The 19182-nt window shown below is 39.0% G+C and overlaps 1 protein-coding gene across 11 annotated transcripts in view; it reads right to left on the reverse strand.

The window, feature by feature from the left end:
* NCOA2 (nuclear receptor coactivator 2) overlaps positions 1–19182 on the reverse strand; it is a 286593-nt gene that overhangs the window by 185326 nt on the left and 82085 nt on the right. The window contains exon 1 of one of the 11 annotated variants that reach the window (XM_061438951.1): positions 1380–3496. The exons of the other annotated variants lie outside the window; for them this stretch is intronic. The gene's annotated coding sequence lies outside the window, so the exon portion shown is untranslated. Of the gene's footprint in view, positions 1–1379; positions 3497–19182 lie in introns of those variants that run through there. 11 annotated transcript variants of the gene reach the window in all.

Consider the following 19182-nt stretch of genomic DNA (forward strand, 5'->3'; position numbering starts at 1 on the left):
AATCCTTGACCAGGGATTGAACCAGTGCCCCCTGCAGTAGAAGTGCAGTCTTAACACCGCACCGCCAGGGAAATCCCCTGCTGAGACATTTTTGAATGAGGACTGGCTTTAAAACTAAAAGCGGAAAGATAATATTAATACCTGATTTCAAATCTTACAATAAAGTTATAATAATCAAAGAGGTAGGGTACTGCCATAAAGATAAACAACAGAAGACAACAGAGTCCAAAACAGGCTCGCACATTTATATCAATCCATATTCAATAAAGGTGACATGGTAATTTAGTGAAGAAAGGGGCAGTCTTTCCAAAAAAATGATACCAAAAACTGATTATACATATGAGAGGGAGGAAGAACCTCAACCTTTACCTTGCACTATGGAAAAAGTCAACTCAAAATGGATAGTATCATAGATCTAGAAATAAGAGCTACAAAGCTTGTAAAAGAAAGCAGTTGGAGAAAATTACTGTGGATTAGGCAAAAATATTTTAGGTATGATACTTTAAAGGCATAAAAGAAAAAAAAATTGTTTAAAGACCATAAAAGGAAAACACAAAACTGAATTCCTTTATAATTAAAACTTCTGGGCTTCACTGGTGGCTTAGTGGTAAAGAATCCACCTGCCAATGCAGGAGACACAGGTTCGATCCTTGATCTGCGAAGATCCCACATGCTGTAGGGCAAGTGAGCCTGTGCAACACAACTGCTGAGCTTGTGCTCGAGAGCCCAGGAGCCGCAGCTACTGAGCCCACGTGCCACAACTGGCAGTCCGCACGCCCTAGAGCCTGTGCTCTGCAACGGGAGAGGCCACCACAAGGAGAAGCCCACACACTGCAAGCAAGAGCAGCTCCCACTCGCTGCAACTAGAGAAAGCCTCTCTCAGCAATGAAGAGCCCAGCCAAATAAACAAATAAAAATTTGAAAAGTAATAATGTTAAATCTCCTGTTTTTCAAAAGAAATAATTTAACAAATGAAAACACAAGCTACAGACTGAAAGAAAATACTGGCAAAATAATTATCTGAAATTATGTATTTAGAATATATAAAGAGCTAAATACATAATAAAGGATGTACATAGAATAAATAAAGGACTCTCACAATAATAAAAGATAGTTCAATTTTTTTAATGAGAAAAATATGTTAAGATATTTTATATATATATATATCTCACAGGGAACGTACATCAAAAAATATTGGGTATCGTTAGTCATTGGAAGTCAAAATCAAAACAAAATACCATAGCCCATCCAGTAAAATACCCAAAGCATTGCCAAGGATATGGAGAAACTAGAACTTTCCCATTTTATCCCTTGCTGGTGGGAAAGTGCAATAGTACAGTCATTTTGGAAAACAGTTTGGAAGTGTCTCATCATCTCACCCAACGATTTCACATCAAGGTGTGTTTTCATTCATCTCAGGGACAGAGGACCATACAGAGAGTTGTACATGAATGTTCTTATCAATTATGCTGAAAAAAATTCAAAAGTTTCAGTTGCAGAATGAATCTTTTTCAGAATATGGTACATTCATACAATGAAATACGACTCAACAATAAAAAAGGAATGGATAGCTAACGTATGCCACAGCATGAATGAGTCTCAAAAACATTTTGCTGAAGAAAGAAGCCGGACACAAAGACAACAGACTACATGATTTCACTTACTTGAAATTCCAAGAAAAAGTAAAACTACAGAGACAGAAAACATACCCGTGGTATCCTGGGTTAGGGAATGCAAATGGGGACTGACTGAAAATGGCAGGCCACCCCAGTATTCTTGCCTGGAGAATTCCATGGACAGAGGAGCCTGGTGGGCTTCAGTCCACGGGGTCACAAGAGTCAGACACGACTGAGTGACTAAACCAACAACCAACAGTAGCAAACGGTGGTGTGAGCATTTGCCAAGGAGAGCGTCAACTAACACAATTACTTTGAGACAAAAAGCAAAAGAAAAAGAAATCAGGACTGAGCTAACATCACTTAAAAAAGATTGTTGGCAGCATTAAAGAAATAGGTTGATGATTTTTTAAAAGGCAGGGGAGAGTTAGAAGGAGATGCACTTGATATTTTATTTGCTTGTTTAAAAAAAAAAAAAAAAGTTAGGAACAGAGCCAGAAGAAGGAAAATAAGCCAGAAAGAAAATGAAGTCATGTGTGTATAACCGTGGCTAAGACAGTACCTTCTAACTTAGTAGTATAAGGGAAGGGCCATATCTTGCTGTTTGGGTTTAATATCACCACAAGTAACAACTATCATTGAGAGCTCTGGGCAAAGGGCTTGAAATGTGTTACTTAATTTAATCTTCCCAACAATCCTATGAGGCAGGTTACTGCCACCATCATCACTCCTCTGTAGATTCAGAAACTTAACTGAGATGAAGCCCAAGGCTACATAACTGATACGGCAGCAAAGCCCTGGATTTGAACCCTGAGTCTGACTGCTGAATCAGTTATACTCTTACCTACTAGGCTATTATGAAAATGTTGATAATGTTATCATTGTTGGCAATTTGATTTGAAAAAGGTGGCCCAAAATGTGATCAGCCTGAAAACAGCCGCCTTGAGTTTTTGGTATGGTACCAACAAGAGTTTTTGGTATGGTACCAACCCATGGATGCAGGAGCCTGGTAGGCTGCAGTCCATGGGGTCGCTAAGAGTCAGACACGACTGAGTGACTTCACTTTCACTTTCCACTTTCATGCATTGGAGAAGGAAATGGCAACCCACTCCAGTGTTCTTGCCTGGAGAATCCCATGGACGGAGAAGCCTGGTAGGCTGCAGTCCATGGAGTCGCACAGAGTCAGACATGACTGAAGCGACTTGGCAGCAACAAGAGCAGTGTGTTCCTCACGCCACCCAGGCTGACATTGTTAATAACTCTGCACATTATTTTTTTCCTGACTCAAATGTAGCCTCATAATTTTCTCAAGATTGCCACCAATTAAAGGAAGTCATCAGGACTTCCCTGGTGATTCAGTGGTTAAAGACTTCGGGCTGCCAATGCAAGGGGGCGGCAGTTTGATCCCCGGTTGGGGAACTAAGATCTCACATACTGTGAGGCCCAGCCAAAAAGTAAAATAGAGAAAAGAAAAAGAGAAAGTCATCAACACCAGTGTCAGTATGCAAAAAATATACTTTCTAATCGTAACAAAACCAACTTGATTTTTGACGGACAACAGAGTACATGGAACCAGCACTGGAAAGATGACTAACAAAAAGGAAGTCACCATACTTCATGTTCCCATGTAGGCCTTCTTTGTAATTTAGCCAGCACCAGCTCAGTCAACAAGCCAGTCAGACACATGGATAGAAATAGAGAGGACACATGGGGAAAGGAAGAGAAAGCTAGAGGTTCTGATCAAATTACTTGAGATTTTTCAACAGTTCAAGCCAATAGTTTTTCCACGTTGCTGAGATGCACAAAAACTCCCAAACACCTGAACAGAAAACACCTTTACCTTGGCATGTTTCAACTCATGTAACATCAAGAGGAAAGTCTTACTTTCAAGATTTACCTATGAGAACTACTTCAGATTACTGAATAGGACACTGTATCTATACATACATACATACATACATATATATATATATATATAAAACATATATATTTAGATAAAATATCCTTAAAAGTCTTAATAACGTAAAGAAAGTGTATTACATATACAAGGTAAAATTCTTTCCCAAATATTAAGTTAATGGTGCTAAAAATAACATCTAATCTACAGAAGAATAATTCATAAGTTAACTGATGAATATACTTCAGACAATATACTTCTACATATACTTTATAGACAAGCTTACGTTTTCTCTTTGTTTAAAGAGTTCAATGATTCCTAACCCGTGAAACTCTTTATACATGGCATCTAAAACAATAAAACAAACCAGTGAATACAGCAAAAAAGACACACAGATATAGTGAACAAACTGGTGGTTATCAAGGGGGAGGGAAAGTAGGTAAGGGCAAGATAGGGGTAAGGGAGCTGGGCACATATCAGGAGAAAAACATGGTTTGAAAGGATACATGAACACCAGCGTTCACCGCAGAACTGTTTACAACAGTCAAGACAGGGAAGCAACCTAAATGTCCATCAACAGAGGTGTGAATAAAGAAGCTGTGCACGATGGAATATTACTCAGCCATAAAAAGGAATGAAACTGTCCCATTTGCAGAGGCGTAGACAGACCCAGAGGCTGTCATACAGAGTGAAGTAAGTCACACATATGCATAATCTCCCTTTTATGTGGAATCTAGAAAAATGATAAGTGGACTTATTTGCAAAGCAGAAATAGAGATAAAAGATGTGAAGAACAAATATATGGATACCAAGTGGGGAGGAGGGGATGGGATGACCTGGCAGACTGGGACTGACATACATACACTTCTATACACAAAATGTGTGACTAATGAGAACATGAAGCTCTATTCAATGCTGTGATGACCTAAAAGGGAAGGAAATCCAAAAAAGAGGGGGTGTATATATAACTGATTCAATTTGCTGTACAGCAGGAACACTACACTGTAAAGCAACTATACTCCAATAAAAGTTAATAAAAAATAAAAATCAGAAAGTAAAATGCTTTTCTATGGAAAAAAAAAGATAGGGGTAAGGGACTAAGATGTACAAGCTACTATGTAGAAAATAAATAAAGATATACTGTACAACATAGGGAACATAACCAATGCTTTCCAATAACTATGCGTGCTCACTCAGTGGCACCCGATTGTTTGTGATCCCCATGCACTGTAGCCAGCCAGGCTCCCCTGTCCCTGGAATTTTTCAGGCAAGAATTCTGGTTTATGTCGCCATTTCCTCCTCCAGGGGATCTTCCCAACCCAGGGATCAAACCCACATCTCCTGTGTCTCCTGCATCGGCAGGCAGATTCCTTACCACTGTGCCACTTGGGAAGCACCATAATAACTACAAGAGGAGAATAATCTTTAAATACTGTGAATCACTATGTTGTAACATGAAACTTAAATAAAACTGTAAATCATCTATACTTCAATTTTAAGTGAAGTAATTTATGACTTCATAACTTTTCATCCATACTAAGTATTAAAAACTTGTAAGCTACAATTAAAATAGATATATAGAAAAGGATATATTGTCTATTTAAAAACTCCTAAGCTATAGGTTACAGCCCATGGGGTCACAAAGGGTCAGACATGACTGAGCATACACACACACCCAAGCTACAGGTAGGTACACATATACAATTGATATGTGTGATATGATGAAAAATAAAATATCCATCAAATTTGCACATCTCATACAACCATTCCTTTCAAGTCTGTCTCTCATTCAACATGTTCAGAGTTAATATAGTGATGCAACTATCACAAAACACTAACTCTCCAAAGAGGAGTATTCTCACATAGAGACAGACCTAGAAGAAAAATTAACTCTCATGTGGTTGAATGCACATGCCTCCAATTTGGGAGACGACTAAAGATACTAAATTTGGAGTCACTAACTTGAAAATATCATTTAAATCCACTAATAATGGTTTAAAGAACAAAGAGCTGGGAGTCTGGAATAAAGCCCTAAGGAACTCCTTCTTTTAAAAATTATGTAGGAAAGGAACTAACCAAGGAGAATGAGAAGAAACTACCCAAGGGGCAGGAGGGAGACTACCAGCACAGAATCTGAGAGAAGGACTTCCCGGAAAGAGAGGCTGGACAACACTACTCAAGGCTCCTTAGTGAGAGCTGCACAGTGCCTACCTGAGTTAGAGCAGAAATTGCTCATGACTTTCCTAAGAAGAGTTTCATCAGAATGATGCAGACATAAAGCAGACTGGAGAAAAGTTAAAGTGTTGTCAAGTGATAGGAAAAAAGGATTTGGACACAACATATGCAAATGATCACTATCATGACTAGCTTATATTAAAATTTGGCTCAAGGGGTAAATAATCTACCTGCCAATGCAGGAGAAACAGGAGATGTGCATTTGAGCCCTGGGTTGAGAAGATCCCCATTCCAGTAATCTTGCCTGGAAAATTCCATGAGCAGAGGAGCCTGGCAGGCTACCATCCATGGAGTTGCAAAGAGTCAGACATGACTGAGCACACACATCCCCCCTAGACGGTGAGCTTCTTGAGGGCAAAGGTAAGGTTTCCTCCGTCTTTGATTAAGAAGACAACCTGTGGTTGGACAGGTGACCTTTTAAACAATGCTCCTGAAGAAGTCTTAGGGCTTTAATTAGGGTGCTCAGCCAAAAACACACAGTAACAGTCTTGAAGAGAATTAGAGGGGAGAAAAGAAATAGCAATGTATTGGGCAGAAATTAATCTTCCTTAAACATAAAAGAAAGGCTCAGAGATGAGAGCATCTAAGATGAGAACATGCCAACCTGTCAACCAACCAGTCTCCCCAAAATAAAAGGCCCCCCAAAACTATGAGTAGAATTGTAATTGTTTTCCTCCCAAGAGGGTTGGATCATTTTGGCCTGAATGTTCCCTTCCATCCTCACTGAAATGGGAATAGGTACAGAAGCCTACAGTATATGCCAGAAAAGGTGAGGATTACTACAGATTATCAGTTTATTTTTTACAATAAATCAGTGTGAGAAGACACATCTACCATCCTTAATGCAATAAAATATAAATCCTGTTATAAATATTAACAAAAAAGGAACAAAATCCACTCAGGGAGAAGGAATAAGACTGTAAACTCCTCTCAGAAACTCACCTGCTCCTTGGATGTTCACCCTAACTGCAATGACCACTCTGCTACAAAACGAGCCTAGAAGCTTCCCCTCATAACCCTGAGCACAACCCACACAAATCTGCACAATAATTACCTCAGGACTGTGGGGTAACAAAAGGAAGTGAATCAGAAGTAGCATTAAAACTATATCATCTGAAGAAAAATACCTCTACGATGCGTCTACAAAGGATGGGGTGGTCTTTAATCTCCCAATACGCAGCAGTGTCCTCAAATACCACAACACAGCTTGGGCTCAGCCATTTCAGTTGTGTCCGGCTCTTTGTGACCCTATGGACTGTGGCCCACCAGGGTCCTCTGTCCATGGGGTTTTCCAGCCAAGAATACTGGAGTGGGTTGCCATGCCCTCCTCCAGAGGATCTTCCCCGCCCAGGGACTGAACCCACGTCTTGTGCATTGCAGGCAGATTCTTTACTGCTGAGCTATTGGGGAAGCCCCCACATCACAGGGACCAACACAAAGCTTCTGTCCACCAAAGCCCCTTCTGAGTTTGTTTCCTCTCTAAGGACCAGCTTCTTCCCCAGATGACTGTCACTGTCAATTCTCACCCAATTCTCACCCACTCCAGGGAGGCTGCTGCTTTCAACAGTATATGACCACATTAAGATAATCATCGGTTCAACATAAAAAAGGGAACATTCTTAAAAAACAAAACAAAAAAAAACCACTATGAAAGAGGATAAGAGTGTGTCTTCTTTAAAAGGAAGGTGTTATATAATACCCATTTTATAACCAAGAAGAGGTAACACAATTTGTCTAAACTCAAAGAATGTGCATAGAGCTGATATTAAACCTGAGTCCGCCTGGCTCAAGGCCCTGTGACTTGGCAGCTTTATCTACTGAAGACAAAAAAAAAGAAGCAAGCACCCAAACAATGGCATTTTAATTTTCAAGTTGAAAACAGCTCACAGAGTATATGTGTTCACAGGCCTAATTTTGTATCACAGATAAGTTCTTTTTCCCTTGAAGTACAATTACAATTTTATGTGATATAATTAAGAGGAGAAGGAAATGGCAACCCACTCCAGTATTTTTGCCTGGAGAATCCCAGGGACGGGGAGCCTGGTGGGCTGCCGTCTGTGGGGTTGCACAGAGTCGGACACGACTGAAGTGATTTAGCAGCAGCAGTAGCAGCAGTAATTTAGAGTTCTAGAAAGAATATGGCATTCCAAAATTGAATGGCACCCCACTCCAGTACTCTTGCCTGGAAAATCCCATGGACGGAGGAGCCTGGTAGGCTGCAGTCCATGGGGTCGCTGAGGGTCGGACACGACTGAGCGACTTCACTTTCACTTTCATGCACTGGAGAAGGAAATGGCAACCCACTCCAGTGTTCTTGCCTGGAGAATCCCAGGGACGGGGGAGCCTGGTGGGCTGCCATCTATGGGTCGCACAGAGTCGGACACGACTGAAGCGACTTAGCTTAGCTTAGCTTAGGAGAAAAGCACTGCAATTTAGTTTATCCTTGGAGTACAAGTTACTACCTAGTCAAACTGTCATTGTCTCTCTGTCTATATGATTTCAGAGTCAATCCATGGATCCAACAGTCAGGAACAAGAAATGTATCAAAAAAAGACACTGAGTCGAAATTTGACTCATTGTGAGGACCAATAGAGTTTCCCATTTTGTTAAAAAACTGAAGAGGCAATTTTTCATTCTACTCTGTGTCTGGGTTTCAACAAAAACTTAGAGGCACAGTGGAGAAAATTGGACCCTCGGTGATGGTATCATTTTGCATCAAAATTTAGGTATGGAAGAAACCTGGAAATACCTATTGTAACTACACCATTTTATGATGCAAAACTGAGGCTCAAAGAGATTAAGTACCTCTCCCAACACTGACAGTACTTCCTCTGACTAAAGGAGTTTCTGTGAACCCAGAAACAAATATTATACTAAAAACACTGGCCTTGCCCTCATGTTTGAACTGTCTGCTTTGGAAATCATCATCAAATATATGTCAGCCTTCCCACCAAAGAAGAGCATTACATATCCAAAAAGATATGAGAGAGGCTTGTATATTAGTTGTAAATCTAGAATTTACAGGTAAAATATCTAATAACACAAGATACAAACACAACTTGAAAGATCTGGAGATGAGCAGTCTAACATGCTGACCAAGCAACCAGAGCCACCTTGTGTTAAATATCAGGTGTCAGCCACTTTGATACAAGCTTTCCATGCATTATTTTTGATGTTTTCCATAAATGGGCATCTATCAATTCCATTCTGTAGGTGAGGAAGGTGAAAAGCAGGGAACGTAAGTGATATCCTCACCGAAGCAAGAGGAAGACCTGCTGGTGGCATCTGGGTCTCTCCGAGCTCAAAATCACCACCACACCCACACCTACCAACCCTCCACCCCACTTCCATCCCGATTCCTTCGTTCTTTCAGTCTAGTTCCACTCCTCTGGACTTCATGGTCCACCCAGCTCATTCTCCCCAGAAGAAAAGGTCTGACATCAAGAAGATGCTTGTAACAGCCAGCAACCACAAAAAACAGCCCCAAGCATCAGTTCACCCAGTGAATTCACCCAATACAATCCAATGAATTGCCCTAAAAATGTTTCACTAACAGGATTATTCAATAAAGGCTTGTGCTTATATAAGCAAAGAGAATGGAAGAAAACACTATGATGTTGTAGCATAAAAGCTGGAGTGAAGGAAAAAATACTTAAAGGCTATGACAAAATGAGGGTTTTATCTGACATAAGGAATCTCATTTTAAAAAGAAAATAAAACAGTTCTAAAAGCTAAGGAGGGAGACAGGAAAACAATCTATTGGTGCTGAATTTTCACTCAAACTAGAAGCCTCAAAGACTCAGAATGTATATAAATGTCCATGAAACTTTTTAAAATCGTATTTTCATTCTGACGACAATCTAAGTTATTTAACAAAGGGATCTGCTAATTCATATGGATGCCCATTATACAGCTGATAGCCTACTGCTGTTTAATTTCAGTACTTGTTTTTGTGCTTACAATTGGAATTAGAGACTAGTCTTATTTAAATGTCTTTGATATCAAGTCTTAATGGACAAAGTTTTCTATAAGTTCAAGAAAAAAAAAAAATAAGGAAGAGGGGATATGAAATACTGTTACACAGCCAATAACAGCACATGCTGGACTCACAGGTACCAGAGCTCAACAGGTTGTGAACAGCAAGACTGTCACAGCCACACAATACTGCATGGTTACCAATAATTTAAATCTTATTGATTTGGTAGTTTTATTTATATTTATAGTTAGCAAATCTGATTTTGTTTAAAAGATCCTAATGAAACTAAAATCTTTCTGCATTGAAAAGGAATCCAAGTGACATATACTAAAATGGGTGCTTTTCGTAAGGGCCATGACACCAGTTAATTTCCCTCATTACTTACATAATAAATATGGCCATAAAATGTGATTAAAAAATCATCTGTATACGGCTTTTGTTTTTAAAAAATTCTGACAAATCAAAATAAGGCTCTACCAGTGGTTCCCAAAATGTGTCTCTATGTAGCTTAAGAACAAAGTTTTGAGGATTTTCCTTCATTATTAGATTATGAGATTATCTTGTGAAACTAAATTTTCCCTTTATTTTCTTAAAAGGTGGTAGTAGATGGTTATTTTTTTTCATGTAATGACTTGGAAAAATCCAAAATTTGCCAATCTTATGTCAATTGCCTAGATTTTTAAATAGCATATGAAATTTTAAAATTGTATATGAAACCATAATCTCTAGGTACCACACTGGCCTACTTAGTATGAAATTTTATATACACACACACAAACAAACAGATAGGAATTTTCACCTGGTACCACAGGGAAAAATCATTTTGAACATGAACTTGCGTTCAAGAAGTTCTTGATTCTACCCAAAGATACTTAACACTTCTCTATTTGTCTCTCTCTCTCTCTCTGGTCTGGGGCTAAGAGCGCTCAGGTAGTTAAGCCACAACTACACGAGGACAGGAAGAGATGACTTACCATGCAAGCGCACAGCAGTAGACATTTTGCCGAACATCCTAGGATAAACCACAGCCTAACAAGGTTAATAATGAAGATGACAAATAGTACATAAAGAACAGAACTATGGAAAACTAACGGTAGCAATAAACTTTTTGATATTCCTCTCATTGAGAAATGGATTTTAACTGCCTACCCTTGGATCGACAGTTGCCTTAGGGATTGGCTGGACCAAAAGACTGTGGCAGAAGTGATATTCTGGGACTTTGGAGCCTTAGAACTCCAGCCTGGAACACTGGAACCTTCTTTCTCACAGTCCTGAGCTGCTACACAAACCTGACTACTGTTAAGACACTGTACTGTGAGGAAGCCAAACCTTGGCATGAGAGAGGCCATGTCAAAAAGAGAATGAAATGCCTAGCCAGCACCACACCGTTCAAGCCTCTAGTTCTTGATCTTCCCAGCAGAGACTCCACACCTGGGGGAGCAGCGACAAGCCATCCCGCCTAGGCCATGTCCAAATTCCTAAGCCACACAATGATGAGATGACAATAAGTTGTTGCTTTAAGCAACAGATAACCAGAATAAAACAAATCCCCTTTCATAAATACTAATAAAGACTTTAAAGCAAAAATGAAATGTCTCAGGCAGACTAGCTGGAAACTAGAATGGCATCAGACACAAGAGAAGATTCCAACACATAAAGATAAATAGAAATCCATTCATGCAATTATCCAGAAAATATGTATAATACCAAGACCTGTAAACAGGGATATACACAAGCTCTTGAGAGGGTTTAAAAGAAAAAAAAAAAAAAAAAAAAAAAGACCTGCCTTCAAGGAACTTCAAAGCACTATGTATCACAGTGTCTTCTTGCATACTTTCTGATGTTTTTCACAAAAATAACACAATCAACGATTCAGATCAAATCAAAACGCAGATCAATCTCATAAAGTGACCTAGGGTTTGAGTTCTTCTGTGAGAAGAAAGTTAAGACTGAATAAAAATCCAACAAAAGGTCATTTGTAGTTTGTAGTAGGGAAACATGCCTCAGTTAACTGTAGCATACTCGAATGTTTAGGTTCTCATTTTAGGCTAGAAATACAAGGCATACGTAACTAATCCTTTTTAATTTTTCTTCATAAAGTACCAGGTTAAAGAGCCTTTTAAAGATTAAATTACAAATAGGCCGAGTAGACCTTGGCTACTTTACTACAGTCAAGGTTTGGGGACCCAGAATGAGCAAAAGCAAGTAAGGTCAGAAGTGAGCTGCTGTTTTAACAAGATTTATTTCTGTCTAGGTGTGTGGCTACTGTTTAAACAAACACACTTATTATTCCAGTGACTAAAATAATTTTAACTGCTTCTTTTATTAAAGCATAGACAGTTTAACCTTTCATAATATTATTCTCAGGATTCTAAAATTATTCACACTTTTTCTATTTGTAGTATTTCTCTATTCAAATTTCACAGGGAGCCGAAATGAACGCAAATAGACAAAATTCTTCTCCCAGGTATTTTTAAATTCAGGAAAATGTTTGATCTCACACTGTAAAAGAAGAAAATGGTAAGTAAGTGTGCACATGGCCTCTTGGACAAAAGACCACGTGTAGTACGTCTTAAAACTCATCAGCACCAAGCACAATGCCTCCGTACAAAGTACTTGGCAAATGTGTCTGACTGATAACACATTTATTTCTCACGTATTTTTTAAGTGGGGCCAATAAAAATAAGCAGTGCTATTTTCTGTCTTAGTAAGTACTTGAGGCAAAGAAAAAAAGATAACGTTTTCATACAGTGGTCACAGAGAAACACATATCTTTCCATTTTTTTCTTCCTAAGGTATGGTAGTGGGTATATTAACAAATTCTACATGTCAAAATAGTAAAGTGAAGTAACAGTAAAACAGTAATCTGAATTATAAACGGTCTTGCGTTTATCTTTTCTCTCATAATTCTGATTTTAGCACATTACATGGTAATTTGTCAGAATTCCTTTTTTAAAACATGACACAGAAGAATAAAAATTCTCATGGCTAAAGGGTAATCATTAATATTTTATACAAAACATACTATAAAAGTCAAAACAGAGTACTGAACAAGAATATAATTAGGACCTTCAAAATGATACGACTAATATTCCATTATAAAAGTAACAGTATCTAAGAGAAAACAGCAGGAATCACGTATTTAACAGGTCACTCTCCCTTCTTCTGGGCTTCCCTTGTGGCTTAGCTGGTAAAGAATCTACCTGCAATGTGGGAGAAATGGGCCTGGGTTCAATCCCTGGGTTGGGAAGATCCCCTGGAGAAGGGAAAGGCTACCCACTTCGGTATTCTGGCCTGGCGAATTCCATGTTCTACAGTCCATGGGGGTCACAAAGAGTCGGACACAATGGAGCAACTTTCAGTTTCTTCCCTCTTCTAGACAGGCCTGAAGGTCAGCACAGTCTGGGTGAGGCAGGAGACCTGGCCGGCTTCCAGGGGGCCCTAATGAAGGTCAAGGCCAATCACTAACCAGCCCAAGGCCTCAATTTCCTCAGTGATGAGAAGAGACTGGCATGATTATCTCCAAAATAGACTTTTAACAAAGTCTACCAACGTCAAATAAAGAGTCATTCATCTAAACAGGGTTTTAAGACACTCCCAACTTCCACTTGCTTCATTAAGGCACAATTATTTTCTGAATCTGACAGATAATCTACAGATTGACTCCTTTTCTGTTATTTTATCTTTACAACAATTCTGGAAGGTAGACTGAGTCAGTAAGTATGACGTGCATTAAACAACTGTCAGAATGGAGGAAAAATCTCAGCCAAAGAAGACTAGAAATCAGATCTACTGATTCCTGACTCAGTGCTCAAATTTCCAGAAAAGCCCCTTTAAAATCCCTAAGAACTACCAACTAAATTATATGCCAGTATAAAAAGGAAGAAATTATGGTGTTACTTCTAAATGGCTAGACTGCTTATTTAAATCACAATGTCATGTGTCTTAAATTCCCTTAAGATAACAATTTTAGGCCTTTATGTTTCAGAATTAATTTTCAAGATTCCTGGAATAAGAAAATCCCAGTAGCTTAAACACATAATAAAAGTATTACCATATATTAAAGTTTCCTAAACTGACGTATGAAGAAAAGTGAAAATCTGTTGGCAAAGTTGTGTCCGACTCTTTGCAACCCCATGGACTGCAGCCTGCCAGGCTCTTCTGTCCATGGGATGCTCCAGGCAAGAATACTTGGGGTGGGCTGCCATTTCCTTCTCCAGGGGATCTTCCTGACCCAGGGATCATATGCAGATCTCCTGCTTGGTGCGCATATTCTGTACCACTGAGCCACAAGGGAAGCCTAACTGATGCAAATTCCTTGGCAAAAAGGGGCCCAGGGTCTTCCAGTAGCTAAGAATCTGCCTTGCAGTGCAGGGGAGATGGGTTCGATCCCTGGTTGGGGAACTAAGATCCTACATGCACGCATGCCACAACTAAGACCCAGCACAGCCAGATAAATAAATAAATATTAAAAAAAAGGGGGGGCGTATGGTAAAACCAGTGTTGGAATACAGTGTTTGTAAATTGAACAACACACATAAGCTTTTTAGTTTAATGCGGCATTTTCCACAGTTGTTGATCAATACACATTTTGGAATTAAAAAAAATTAATTGACATTCTACTGCACTTTGGTTCCAATGAACCCCTCTTGGAAAATACTTCTATTATCTTTTAAAAATATATTCATCTGCTAAATAAAACACACAGTTTATCCTTACTTCGCAAGGATATATATTTTCATATTTTCTGGAAAAAAAATGAAGTATCTTACAACTTGTACTTTTAATATGACAGTGTTTCTTTTTATTTTTTCCTAAAAAGTTGCTCACCTAATATTGTATTTAGAATCAACAGCAACTCAGGATAGAGAACTATGGCAAATCTTCTCATAATCTTAAAATATACTCTCGGTGACACAAATGACCTCATAGTAACAGGTTTCTTCCACTTGTCACACTAAATCAAATACCCAGAACTGATGCTTAAAGAATCTGAGGGAGGATCCCAAATCAGATTGAGAGTGTATTAACAAACACACGTAACTGGGAGAAAATGTTCATCAGAGAAATCACATTTGAATCAGTCTTAAACTACTATAGGGATCTGTGTCCAAAACGGGAAGGAAACATTTACAGGTAAAGATAAAACAAATTACCTTATCACTGATAAGCCCCAGTTAACAGCAGCATGGAAGTAACCGTAAGTGTGATTTTTTTTGCCCTATTTATAAAACATGGGGTTGATCAAAAAGTTTCTTTGGGTTTTTTTTTTATAACATCAAATAGAAAAATCTGAACAAAGTTTTTGCCCATCCCAATAGTAAACTCTGAGACAAAGGCTAATTAGATAATCCGAATTTATCTTGTGCTCATGATTTTGTAAAACTTGATGAATTTAAGTCCCAAAGGAATTAGACAATTCTAACCCTTCCTCCAGACAACTCTGAGTTCCCTAATACAAATTAACCAAACACACTTCCTTTGTACTTTCAACTAATAACGTTTAGCATGTCCAAAAATACTTTCAAATGCTTTTGAAAATGTAAGGCCGCTTAGAAACTTGAGCTGTTTTTAGTAATGGTATTTTAAAAGTGGTATAACTTACCACTCCAAGCAAAGAGGTAAGACTTGTCACTGGTAATAGTGGTAGCATGGAACACTGAAAAGAGCTATTTTGAGAAAATAAGAGATTGGGGTACTAGTCTCGAACCTCACCCTTCCTCTCATGTATACAAAACTTAATGCTCAGGTAACACAAAATCAGATTTTAGCTTAAAAATTAACAAAATAGCAGGATAAGTTATGTATTTGTCTTTAAAGGTAGATTAAAAAAATTTTTTTTTTAGAAACAGAATCAGTCTGCGGTGTTGTCTAGAAGATTTTAGATATTTCAGTTCTTTCTAATCCTTAAATGTTTACACACGTTTCCCCACCCCCACCACCTTATATCTATTTTAGAATTTAGGAAGTCATTCTGTTAACCAGGTCGTAAACAGTTTTCAGACAGAGTAAATTTCAAAAGCTACTTCCTTGTCCATAAATACATGAACAAGTCATTTTTTAAAATAAAGCACAGAATGTCACAAAAAGACTCACGAGAAGGTATCACAGTACAGTATGTTCACACACCTGTAGTCACCCTATTTCCAGCCATACAGTAAATAAAAAGTACTCCTTTGTGCAAATGAGTAGAGACTTCAAGTGCTCGACTAAAGAGTACTACACATCTAAAATCACTTGAGAAATAATCACAAACAACATTTTTATGAAGGTCACGATGAAACTTTTTTTTCCCAAACTCCATGGCATCAAAAGCCACAGTGAGAGAAATAACTGAAGAAACCTGTGCTCTGCAGATTGATAGACTGGAACCAAAACCTAGACACACGTTTATCTCAAGTAAAAACACTGGCAAGTGAGGGTCTTGAAATGCTCTTCGAATATGAAGCCAGTGGCATTTATTTCCTAAATGTAAAATATAATTTTTAAAAAGTAAGTCTAGTGGAAATGATCGGCATTTAAGCACTGTGAAGCTGTTCTTCATCATTTGTTTGGCTTCTTTTGTGAGACTGTATTGCTATAGGTGGGAAGAAGACCATTGTCTCCCTGGCTACCTTCTAACTCTGAGGATGTAGCCATCTCCCAGGGTAGATGACAGACGTGCAGCTTTGGTCTGTAATCAGTGTTCTCCAGAGGACATTTCCTTCAAGTCCTTTTATCTGAAAGTAGCACAGAACTGATAAACCTTGTGAAACCCTGAGGACTGATGCTCCTCACTCCTAGACACTGGAGCCACTTTCCATTCATTTCAAAGCCCCCAGTCTCCAACAAGTTCAATACAACAGTCGTGGGTAAAGAAGTTGTGGAGAGTTAATGAAGACAACGCACCGTGTCTCACAGATCACTTCTTGATTATGTATCTTTTAGAAAATGGGTAAACTAGAGCGTAGCCCTGTTTGCTGTGACTAGAGAATGCTGGAACAGCAACAAACACCAAGCACTGCCAACAACAGAAAACAAATAGAACTGTTCTTTAAAAAAAAGAAAACGGGTAAGACATTCACTACTGGTTAAAGGATGGATGATCCAGCTTGTTGATAACACAAAAGTCCTTCCATCTGGGACATTTTCCCTCTTATATTTTGGCTATTTTTCTGGGCATTCAACACCTTGAAGGAAAAGAAAGGGTTGAGAAAATGAGGTAAAATTCCACTCTGTGAATTTCATCCCCAGTAAAAAGCACTTAAAAAAACAAAACAAATATTAATAGAATAACCTCTTAGAGACCGAAAAGAAAATACACTAAAACCTACAAGTGGGTGTGTGAGGATGGTGCCATTTCTGGGTAAATTCTTTAATGTCCACACCTTCTGAATGAAACCATACTGAAACCAGAACAGTGAGAGAAAAGTCGAAAAAGTAAGTTAAACCTAATGATTTCACATATTTTCACTACCTTGAGTTTATTTTCTAGAAGACAAAGGAGAAGTTGCCTATCCAGCTCGACAGTGTCAACAAACACAAAAATATGTCATAATTATTCCCTTCCTCATTGTCTATGTAAAGGAATAAAGGAAATGAAAGCCATGAGTTCACACTCACAAACCAAAACCACAAGAAAAATAATCTAAAACCAGACCATAGGAGCAGGAGAAAGGCAAAGGTTCTCTAGCCCAGAAGTTTGATTTTGCAACACTAATAGGGTAAAGCCACATTCCTGCCACAAGCCTCGTGCTCTCAAAACAGGCCACACAGCTGGCGGTCATGAAAGCTTTCCAGACCGGAACTAAGATAGTAAGAAAACTCAGTGGGTCTCAGGGCTGAACTGCGTCCTAAACTGATTCTGATGAAAACACCGCCCTGCTGAGGTGTAATTCGATGACAGCCAGAAACTTGGTTCAATAGATGATTATAACTTTCACAGAAAAGTCCTGAAGAAACACTGCTTTGAATGAGGACCCCTTTAGTTCATAATGATCTGTCCAAAGTATTGAAAACACTTTCTAGAGAGAGTCACCCACGTGATGCACACCACAAGGAAAATGCTTCAGAAAGCATCCAGGGGTAAACTATGGCTGTGTGAATATTAAGAGTCCAGCTTCCTCTGGAAGTCAAAGCACCATGAGGCTGAAAAGAAAGACTGATTCGATGTGGAGCCTGAACTTGGTTTACAAGGGCCCATGGGGTTGTTTAACGAGCTGTTTTAAAGGGACCACGTTTTCACCAAGCCCAGGGAGAGTGCCCTATGAAACTACCGTGACCAACTCCCAGAAGCAAGACTCTCCTGCACAAATCTCGAACGCTTCAACTCAACTGCCAGAGAACACTCTCAAGCAGCACTCTGGTTCTGTTTTTAAAACACTCAAGAAATTACTCATCCAAAAGGGATTTAAGGAGATACCTGAAGAGCTGGCTGCGTGCTACATCCATTTTCTTCCTCCCAGAGGAAGTCGTCTTACTAAGACATTCTTCACCAAACAGGAAGTAAAAACAGCATTCTTTCCTATGAGGCTTGACATTTTCTATTGTTGTATCAGGAACTTGATTTTTAAAGCTAGAATGTATTTTATAAATTTGATTCTTAGACAACGTTTTCCTCTAAGTTTAAAAAAAAAAAGGTTTGAAAAGTGCATAAAATGAGCAAGTGACTAAATCTATTCACAAACTGCCAATAAACTATTTTATCACATCACCTAAATATAATTCTCACTGGATAAGGGAATGGCAAACCACTCCAGTATTCTTGCTGTGAGAACCCCACGAACAGTATGAAAAGGCAAAAAGATATGACACCGGAAGATGAGCCTCCCAGGTCGGAAGGTGTCCAATTTACTACCAGGGAAGAACAGAGGGCAATAAATAGCTCCAGAAAGAATGGACTCAACATTCAAAAAACTAAGATCCGGTCCCATCATTTCAAAGCAAATAGAAGGGGAAAAATTGGAAGCAGTGACAGATTTTATTTTCTTGGGCTCCAAAATCACTGTGGGCAGACTGCTGCTGCTGCTGCTAAGTCACTTCAGTCGTGTCCGACTCTGTGCGACCCCACAGACAGCAGTCCACCAGGTTCCCCCGTCCCTGGGATTCTCAAGGCAAGAACACTGGAGTGGGTTGCCATTTCCTTCTCCAGTGCATGAAAGTGAAGTCGCTCAGTCGTGTCCGACTCTTAGCGACCCCATGGACTGCAGCCTACCAGGCTCCTTTGTCCATGGGATTTTCCAGGCAAAAGTACTGGAGGGGGTGCCATTGTCTTCTCTGGTGGGCAGACTACAGCCACGAAATTCTGTCAAATACACACTAAAATAAGATCTTCAACAACAACAAAAAAATAAAAAGACGCTTGCTCCTTGGAAGGAAAGCTACGACAGACCTAGACAGTGTATTAAAAAGCAAAGACATCACTTTGCCGACAAGTATCCATACAGTCAAAGCTTTGGTTTTTCCAGTAGTCATGTATG

The sequence above is a fragment of the Bos javanicus genome, chromosome 14 (assembly GCF_032452875.1).
Source record: "Bos javanicus breed banteng chromosome 14, ARS-OSU_banteng_1.0, whole genome shotgun sequence".
Classification (NCBI taxonomy): domain Eukaryota; kingdom Metazoa; phylum Chordata; class Mammalia; order Artiodactyla; family Bovidae; genus Bos; species Bos javanicus.